The sequence below is a fragment of the Oryx dammah genome, unplaced genomic scaffold (genome assembly GCF_014754425.2).
Source record: "Oryx dammah isolate SB20612 unplaced genomic scaffold, SCBI_Odam_1.1 HiC_scaffold_11050, whole genome shotgun sequence".
Taxonomy (NCBI): domain Eukaryota; kingdom Metazoa; phylum Chordata; class Mammalia; order Artiodactyla; family Bovidae; genus Oryx; species Oryx dammah.
In genome coordinates this window covers 9,195,987-9,206,242 of record NW_024080444.1, presented here as the reverse complement: position 1 = coordinate 9,206,242, position 10,256 = coordinate 9,195,987, and positions in this window count along the sequence as shown.

Below are 10,256 nucleotides of genomic sequence, written 5' to 3'. Positions count from 1 at the left end.
AGTCAAAGGCTTTGGCATAGTCAATAAGGCAGAAACAGATGTTTTTCTGGAACTCTCTTGCTTTTTCGATGATCTAGCAGATGTTGGCAATTTGATCTCTGGTTCCTCTGCCTTTTCTAAAACCAGCTTGAATATCAGGGAGTTCACGGTTCACGTATTGCTGAAGCCTGGCTTGGAGAATTTTGAACATTACTTTACTAGCATGTGAGATGAGTGCAATTATGTGGTAGTTTGAGCATTCTTTGGTATTGCCTTTCTTTGGAATTGGAATGAAAACTGACCATTTTCAGTCCTGTGGCCACTGCTGAGTGGTCCAAATTTGCTGGCATATTGAGTGCAGCACTTTCACAGCATCATCTTTCAGGATTTGAAACAGCTCAACTGGAATTCTGTCACCTCCACTAGCTTTGTTCATAGTAATGCTTTCTAAGGCCCACTTGACTTCACATTCCAGGATGTCTGGCTCTAGATGAGTGATCACACCATTGTGATTATCTGGGTCATGAAGATCTTTTTTGTACAGTTCTTCTGTGTATTCTTGCCACCTCTTCTTAATATCTTCTGCTTCTGTTAGGTCCATACCATTTCTGTCCTTTATTGAGCCCATCTTTGCATGAAATGTTCCCTTGGTATCTCTAATTTTCTTGAAGAGATCTCTAGTCTTTCCCATTCTTCTGCTTTCCTCTATTTCTTTGCATCAGTCACTGAGGAAGGCTTTCTTATCTCTCCTTGCTATTTTTTGGAACTCTGCATTCAGATGCTTATATCTTTCCTTTTCTCCTTTGCTTTTCGTCTCTCTTCTTTTCACAGCTATTTGTAAGGCCTCCCCAGACAGCCATTTTGCTTTTTTGCATTTCTTTTCCATGGGGATGGTCTTGATCCCTGTCTCCTGTACAATGTCATGAACCTCTGTCCATAGTTCATCAGGCACTCTGTCTATCAGATATTTCTTACTTCCACTGTATAATCATAAGGGATTTGATTTAGGTCATACCTGAATGGTCTAGTGGTTTTCCCCCACTTTCTTCCATTTAAGTCTGAATTTGGTAATAAGGAGTTCATGATCTGAGCCACAGTCAGCTCCTGGTCTTGTTTTTGCTGACTGTATAGAGCTTCTCCCTCTTTGGCTGCAAAGAATATAATCAATCTGATTTCGGGGTTGACCATCTGGTGATGTCCATGTGTAGAGTCTTCTCTTGTGTTGTTGGAAGAGAGTATTTGTTATGACCAGTCCATCTCTTGGTAAAACTCTATTAGCCTTTGCCCTGCTTCATTCCATACTCCAAGGCCAAATTTGCCTGTTACTCCAGGTGTTTCTTGACTTCCTACTTTTGCATTCCAGTCCCTTATAATGAAAAGGACATGTCTTTTGGGTGTTAGTTCTAAAAGGTCTTGTAGGTCTTCATAGAACCGTTCAACTTCAGCTTCTTCAGCATTACTGGTTGGGTCATAGGCTTGGATTGCTGTGATACTGAATGTTTGCCTTGGAAATGAACAGAGATCATTCTGTCATTTTTGAGATTGCATCCAAGTACTGCTTTGGCCTCTTGTTGACCATGATGGCTACTCCATTTCTTCTAAGGGATTCCTGCCCAGAGTAGTAGATTTAAGGGTCATCTGAGTTAAGTTCACCCATTCCAGTCCATTTTAGTTTGCTGATTCTTAGAATGTTGATGTTCACTCTTGCCATCTCCTGTTTGACCACTTCCAATTTGTCTTGATTCATGGACCTGACATTCCAGGTTCCCATGCAATATTGCTCTTTACAGTATTGGGCCTTGCTTCTATCACCAGTGACATCCACAACTGGGTATTGTTTTTGCTTTGGCTCCATCCCTTCATTCTTTCTGGAGTTATTTCTCCACTGATCTCCAGTAGCATATTGGGCACCTACTGACCTTGGGAGTTCCTCTTTCAGTATCGTATCATTTTGCCTTTTCATACTGTTCATGGGGTTCCCAAGGCAGGAATAGTGAAGTGGTTTGACATTCCCTTCTCCCGTGGACCACATTCTGTCAGACCTCTCCAGCATGACCCACTCATCTTGGATGGCCCCACACGGTATGGCTTAGTTTCATTGAGTTAGACAAGGCTCTGGTCCATGTGATCAGACTGGCTAGTTTTCTGTGATTATAGTTTCAGTGTGTCTGCCCTCTGATGCCCTCTTGCTACACCTACCGTCTTACTTGGGTTTCTCTTACCTTGGACATGGGGTATCTCTTCACAGCTGCTCCAGCAAAGTGCAGCCACTGCTCCTTACCTTGGATGAGGGGTATTTCCTCACAGCCGCCCCTCCTGGCCTTGGACATGGAGTAGCTCCTCTTAGCCCTCCTGCGCCCGCGCAGCGCCACTCCTTGGATGTGGGGCTGCTCCTCTCGGCCGCCTCTGCTGACCTTGGGCATGTGGTAGCTCCTCTCAGCCGCCGCCCTGACCCAGAGAGTGTATTAAGTCACCCAGAGAGTGTATTAAATTACAGATTGGTGGGCTCCAACTCCAGAGTTCTTGAGTCAGTAGTAGGTCTGGCATGGGGATAAGAATCTGAATTTCTAATGAGTTCTCGGAACGCTGGTGCTGCTGGGCCAGGGGTCATAATCAAGGTAAGGAGCACCGAAATACACTAAATTTGTCAAATACCACAGATGTTTTTCTTTCCTTACTCCTTTGTTCGGCCCTTTACTCACTTCTTTATCAGATATTTATTGAACACCAACTGAGTGCCTGGCACGTTTGCTGCTGTGGCTGGGAATAGGAAACATGAAGGTTAGAAAGAGGCATAATCCTCTGCTTGAAGGGTTCACAGTTGGCAGAAAGAGACAAATGCATAAATAATTACTGAGCAGTATCTTAAGTACAGGAGAGAAGTCTGCCCAGAGTCTCACAGTTGCACATCCCCAAAAGTAATGACAACATAGGGACTTTTCAGGAACGGCTTGACCACAGAGGTGACATTTGGGTTGGGCTTTGAAAGACAAGTAGGATTTCTTCACAAAAGGAAGATTATAGGCTGAAGGGATAGAACGTGCAAAGGCATGGAGAATGGCATTTTTAGGAAGAGCTGACTAACGTGGCAGGAACTTGGAAGGAGGAGCTGTGGTACAAAATTCAGAGAGTGGAAATAAAATAAAGTTGGAAAGTTATGGTGGGTGAAATAACGAAAGGCATTCCATACAATACCATTCATTTTATGTGTAGCAGAGATACTGAAGTGTTTTAAGGAGAAACATTGTATGACTACACTAGCTATAGTGTAGAGGGCAGATGAGAAGGGTTTCCAGAAAGCAAGGAGAAATTAAAAATCTAATATGGTAATCTACATGAGAAATGATGATAGCTGATCCAAAACAACAGCAATGGAAATGGATAGGAAAGAGCTGTAAAAAGTTAAAATAATCAGGACTTATGAGAAGAAGAGAAAAATGATAAAGATACTCATAAATAATTCCACAATCTCTAGCTTCTCTGATTAGATGGAAATGCTATTAATGGAGACAGAAAAAAGAAGAGCACAAGTAGGCGAGAGCTAAGTTCATTTGGGCAAGTTGGGACAAAGAGTTAGACACAACTGAGCGACTTTCACTTTCTCTTAGCCAAGCTACTGTTGGTTCATCACTTGAGGTGTTGGGGAAATTCTTACCTGCTCTGGGCCTCAACCATCTCATCTTTAAAACAGGATTGCTGAGAAAGGAGTAAATGATCCCTGCAAAGTAGTTTGCATAATGCTTGGCACATAAAAAGGGTGCTGTAATTTTTTAAAATAGATTTAACAGTGGAACAATTTTACTAGAAAACAAAATATAGATTATCCAAGAAAACCATCAATAAAAGAACAAGTGAAGACTGTAACTATAAAGACAAATGCTATTCAGATGCTCACTTCTTATTCTTCCCAAGTGCCCAGAATGGATGTCTGTTTGGTCCAGTGTGCCACCTACTTTTGTTACTAAACTCAGGTTTGGTTGCTCACTTCTCAGAAACCAGTAACTGAGGGGAAAGTGTCAATAGAAAGGAAAGGTGCTTTATTCAAAAAAGCTGGCAACTTGGGGAAAAGGCAGACTCATGTCTGGAGACCAACTCTGAAAATTCTGTTCAGCCATGGTAATTTTCAAAGGGAGAAAGGAAAAACAACCTCATTTAATTATTAAGGTAGGAGGTCAGATTCGTCATCATTTCTCCATTGTGTGCAGGCCTGCTGATTTCTCTTGACCTTCTTTTGGATGCTCTCTTGCCTGCTTTGTCATCCTGCAAATTTGCTAAGGGGGGAAGCTGGGGATAGAGAGTTAGTCATTTTTTAACTACTTAATTTTTCATTCTTGTTCCTTTTAATCCAGGAAAGGATTCAACAGGTTTGGCAGGACATTGTGTATATTCAGTAGAGCAGAAGACAGGAGTCAGATTAAATGTTATCAACTGACATCATTTTTATAATTAACATTTTGGAGAAGCAGAAATTGGCTAACAGGAGAGGGGCAAAAGAGCTGCTTACAGTTCCCCACTTGTCAGACTGATTCTGAGACTAGAGGTGAAGGTCCGTCTTCTGTAACTTCTTTATTTGTTGTTGTGACATTGTTGTTCATTTGTTCAGTTGCTAAGTTGTATTCTACTCTTTGCAACCCCATGGACCACAACTTTATGCTGACATAGGCTACTATATATCACTCTGTGTCAGAGTAGAAGATACTGACATGGTTTTGTAGCATCTGTTTGGTGACAGTTTTAGTTGCCTACTTACATTTATGGGCAGAGCAAGCTACAAGTATTCTAATTCTCACAAAGATATAGATTATTATGAGCAAGAGTGTTAATACCATTTTTCATCAGACACTGAGTCTATGACTGTCTTATCGTTAACAGCTTGAGCCTACTCTTTTGTGACTCTAGGAGGCTTCGACTTTTCTACAAATAAGAGGCAGAGGACATAGAGGGCCTTTGTTCTTGGGGGGAGGGGACCATGGGGTTCTGCTTAGTTCCACTATGACTATGATACCACAAAACACTTCTGATTCCTTTTATTCAAACTTCCTTGTATTCAAGGAAGTTGTATTCCTTGTATTCATGATTCCTTGTATTCATTGCCTATGCTATGTAACAGATTATCACAAACTTGACAACTTAAATCAAATTTATTATCTCATTTCACAGCATAACTAGATACTCTGCTTAGGGTCTCACTGGGCTGAAACCAAGGTTTGGCTGGGGTTGCAGTTCTTCATTCTCACAGGGCCCTCTTCTAAGCTCATAGGTGGTTGGCAGGATTCATTGCCTTCCAGTTGCAGAAGTGAGGGAGGGCTTCATTTCCCTTTGAATTGTTAGTCATTCCTAGTCACCCGACCTCCACAGGAAATTCTCACTATGGATGTTTGTTTTCTTCCAGCCTCCAACTCACTCCTGTCTGTTGACTCCCCCTCCTGCTTTTAATCTCTGTTTTCTCAGGTCTCTGACCTCTAGACCAAGATATAATGGGCTCATGTGATGTATCGTGTTTGGATAATCTCCTTATCTTCAGATCAAATTGATCTGGAACCTTAATTACATCTGCAAATTTCCTTCACAGCCATACCTAGAATGATGTTTGACTAACTAGGAGAAGGTGTATGTATACACAGGGGTTGGGAGTCTTGAGGGGGTCCATCTGAAGAATTCTGCCAACCACACTCCTGAAGCCCCTGCAAATTCAGTCACAAGACTGAGCAGTGCTTTTAGTGGCATTGTTGCATTTCACACTCACCCTTCTGGCCATTTCTCTACATTTACATTTGAATGACAAGTTGTTGAATAGCTCAAAGGCCAAGAGACATGCATTTAGAAGAGTGACAAATTTTTTTCCCCCATGCTTCTAGGATACCTCTGAATGATGTGTAATTATAGGTCTCTCACCTTTCTTTGCCCCTGATACCTAAATAATCATTGGGTCAAGGCAAGGATTTATCTGTCATTAAAAGAAAAAAAAAAAAAAAAGGAGCTTTCAACTCAAAATTGCTCACTATTCCTCACTTCAAGATTCGAGAAGTGTTGGTTTCATCAACTTCCTGGCAATAAATCAGTTGAGGCCAAGCCTGGTTTGAGGGGGTTCTTGAACATAAGCTTGCCCTGAACATATATTTAATTTTGGAGCAATATATTTCATGCTGTCAAATCAAGTGGCATCATTCAAGAGTCCCCTAATTCAGACACAGTCAGGCTGAGAAATGAGTAATAAAAAAAGGAGCAAGGGGCAAATGCTAGTTGAGGGTGGGAGTGAAGCACAAATCACAGCTGAAATGCTTAACCTCTAAGGCTGCCAGCAACAGCTGTCTCTGCGATGGCTTCTGTCAGGTGAAACTCCAGAACTTTTTAGGTTGATCTGCATTTGGCATACAGCAGTGCTGCAAGCAACAGCTGTCCATTAATTGACCTAGGAAAATAAGAGACCTCTATCTCTCCCCCCAATACACAAGATCCTAAGGATCCGTCTATATTCAGGTCCTTTAATATGTTCAGGCATGTTGTTAGCTGTTCACTGGTTTCTAGACTAGTCAGTGCAATACACAAAGGAAATAAAGAGATGGTATAGTCATATCTTGATCATCTGGAGATATCAAAGTTTACAGCATGTAAAGTTTGTCCTAATAGGTATTTTAGACACCATGAAAAATATCAGTGTTGACACGTTTTGATCTGTGTTCCAAGGAAAACTAAGTGCATTTTAAAATTGCCTCTTTTGGTACTTTTCTCCCTTCTTTGTGAAAGGTAATTATAAACTTTCATTTCCATGCTGCAAAGATTCTAAACCCCATCATAATTAAGCTGGTGTTCTTAAATTGTTGTTATTGTTTACTTGCTAAGTTATGTCCACTCTTCACGACCCAATGGACTGTAGCCTGCCAGACCCCTCTGCCCATGGGAGAAATCCAGGCAAGAATACTGGATTGGGTTGCCATTTCCTTCTGCAAGGAATCTTACCAATCCAGGGATTGAACCCATGTCTCTTGCATTGGTAGGCAGATTCTTCACTGCTAAGTCAATCAGGCATCCTTTGATTCTTGAGCCTCTTTGTCCTGCTCACCCAAGGAAAGAGCAGGTAATACAGGGGCAGTAAACGCATTTCATCCCTGAGAAGAGAGAAGGTAATACAGGGACACTAAATGCACTTCCTACTTTGCAGAGCTAAGGCAATGTCTCTTTTCTCTCTGAAGATCCATCCCTAAAACAAACCAGGGCCTCTAATTGAGCACTGACAGAAATGAAAGCTCAACATTCAGAAAACGAAGATCATGGCATCGGGTCCCATCACTTCATGGGAAATAGATGGGGAAACAGTGTCAGACTTTATTTTTTTGAGCTCCAAAATCACTGCAGATGGTGACTGCAGCCATGAAATTAAAAGACGCTTACTCCTTGGAAGAAAAGTTATGACCAACCTAGATAGCATATTCAAAAGCAGAGACATTACTTTGCCAACTAAGGTCCGTCTAGTCAAGGCTATGGTTTTTCCAGTGGTCATGTATGGATGCGAGAGTTGGACTGTGAAGAAGGCTGAGCGCCGAAGAATTGATGCTTTTGAACTGTGGTGTTGGAGAAGACTCTTGAGAATCCCTTGGACTGCAAGGAGATCTAACCAGTCCATTCTGAGGGAGATGAGCCCTGGGATTTCTTTGGAAGGACTGATGCTAAAGCTGAAACTCCAGTACTTTGGCCACCTCATGTGAAGAGCTGACTCATTGGAAAAGACTCTGATGCTGGGAGGGATTGGGGGCAGGAGGAGAAGGGGACGACAGAGGATGAGATGGCTGGATGGCATCACTGCCACGATGGATGTGAATCTGAGTGAACTCCGGGAGTTGGTGATGGACAGGGAGGCCTGGTGTGCTGTGATTCATGGGATCGCAAAGAGTCAGACACGACTGAGCGACTGAACTGAACTGAACTGAAATGAAATGAAAGCAAATTTTCAGAATACACTTCAAAAGAAAAACAAAATGAAACAATTTTAACTACAAATTCTAACTAACCTATTTTGGGGAGGGGATGGAGGGAGATTATCCCTAACTGCCTTTAAACATGGCAGAACAGTACTTTGTTCACACCTAGTTAAGTGAGTCCAAGTTCAGTTCAGTTGCTCAGTCGTGTCCAACTTCAAAACCCCATGGACTGCAGCACTCCAGGCCATCACCAATACCCAGAGCTTGCTCAAACTCATGTCCATCAAGTCAGTGATGCCATCCAACCATCTCATCCTCTGTCTTCCCCTTCTCCTTCTGCCTTCAATCTTTCCCAACATCAAGGTCTTTTCCAATGAGTTCTTCCCATCAACCAGCCAAAGTATTGGAGTTTCAGCTTCAGCATCAGTCCTTCCAATGAATATTCAGAACTCCTTTCCTTTGGGATTGACTGGTTGGATCTCCTTACAGTCCAAGGGACTCTCGAGTCTTCTCCAACACCACAGTTCAAAAGCATCAATTCTTTGGCGCTCAGCTTTCTTTATAGTCCAATTGTCACATCCATACATGACTACTGGAAAAAGCATAGCTTTGACTAGACAGAACTTTGTTGGCAAAGTAATGTCTCTGCTTTGTCATATGCTATCTAGGTTAGTCATAGCTTTTCTTCCAAGGAGTGTCTTTTAATTTCATGGCAGCAGTCACCATCTGCAGTGATATTTGAGCTCCCCAAAATATAAGTCTGTCATTGTTTCCATTGTTTCCCCATCTATTTCCCATAAAGTGATGGGACCGGATGCCATGATCTTAATTTTCTTAATGCTGAGTTTTAAGTCCACTTTTTCACTCTCCTCTTTCACTTTCAAGAGCCTCTTTAGTTCTTCTTCACTTTCTGCCCTAAGGGTGATGTCATCTGTGTATCTGAGATTATTGATATTTCTCCTGGCAATCTTGATTCCAGCTTGTGCTTCATCCAGCCCAGCGTTTCTCATGATGTACTTGGCATATAAGTTAAATAAGCAGGGCGACAACATATAGCCTTGACATACTCCTTTCTCAATTTGGAATCAGTCTGCCAAACATAATTTGGCAGTATACTACGGGCAAGTTTATTTGGAAAAAGCTTTTATTTGGTTAAAGATTCATACTGGTATGAATCCTGAGAAACATGCTAAAAGTATAATATATACATTTAAGAGTTACATTATGTATCCAGGAAATCAAGCCAAGATGAGCAAACTCTAATTTGGTTTTAAAACTAAGAAAATGTTAGGACTGAAGCTTTCCTTCAACAGAATGGGTCACCTTTTAAAGCAGGTAGTAACTTGTCTTCATAGGTATTTTAGTGGATGATCATGTGTCGTGGGGGGCTTCCCTGGTGACTCAGTGGTAAAGAATCTGCCTGCTAGCGCAGGAGAATGTCATTTCAATCCCTGGGTTGGGAAGATCCCCTGGAGAAGGAAATAGCTACCCGTGCCAGTATTGTTGTCTGGGAAATCCCATGGACAAAGGCTGGTGGGCTACAGTCAGAGTCAGACATGGCTTAGCAAATGAGCATACACATGTGTCATGGGTCCTCAAGGAAGTCCCCTACTTTGGGTCCTCTCTGGTCCCTTCTAAGTTAAAACTTCTGTATTCACTAACATCACATAACTGAATTTAATATTTCACTTAAATATTTTATGTTGAAAAACCTCCTCAGTTGGATAGATATATAATCACTCATGCCATGAACTCTAGTGTAGACAATGCAAGAGACTTATTGTCATTTGTGAGGCTTAATAGACTTGTTCACTTATATACAATATCAAAAAAATAGCCCTAAAGGTATCTACTTATTCAGCCTACCATCCAAAATGTAGACAATGTGATTTGCAGTTGAGCTGAAGAGTATTTGCTCTGAAAAAAAAAAATAGCTACACACAACTTTAGAAACCACAGTATTGCAGAAAAATAATCAAAAACCTAGTAGGAAGCAGACTTCTCTCAGGCATAAAGTATCTAATTTTCAGTCTTTAATCTCAGAAGCAACTCAGTTTCATCAGAGAAACTTTTCCAGTGCTTGTGAGAAAAGAACAAAACACACACAAAAAAACCACAAAAGATTTTGAATTTCTCTCAAGTATTTTGGTACTTAAGCTTTTTATTTTATGCTGATTTTTATGCTTATCCAATTGTTTCATAAAGGTAATTCTTGCTTCCTGGGAACAATCCTAGTTCTGAAAGACAAGAACAAGTCCGAACACCATCACTGAATGACCCTGGGCCTATCACTAGGACTCTGTTTTTTAATGTTCACTTACCACTAATGACATAACCTCCTCAGAGTAGCTGGTAAAC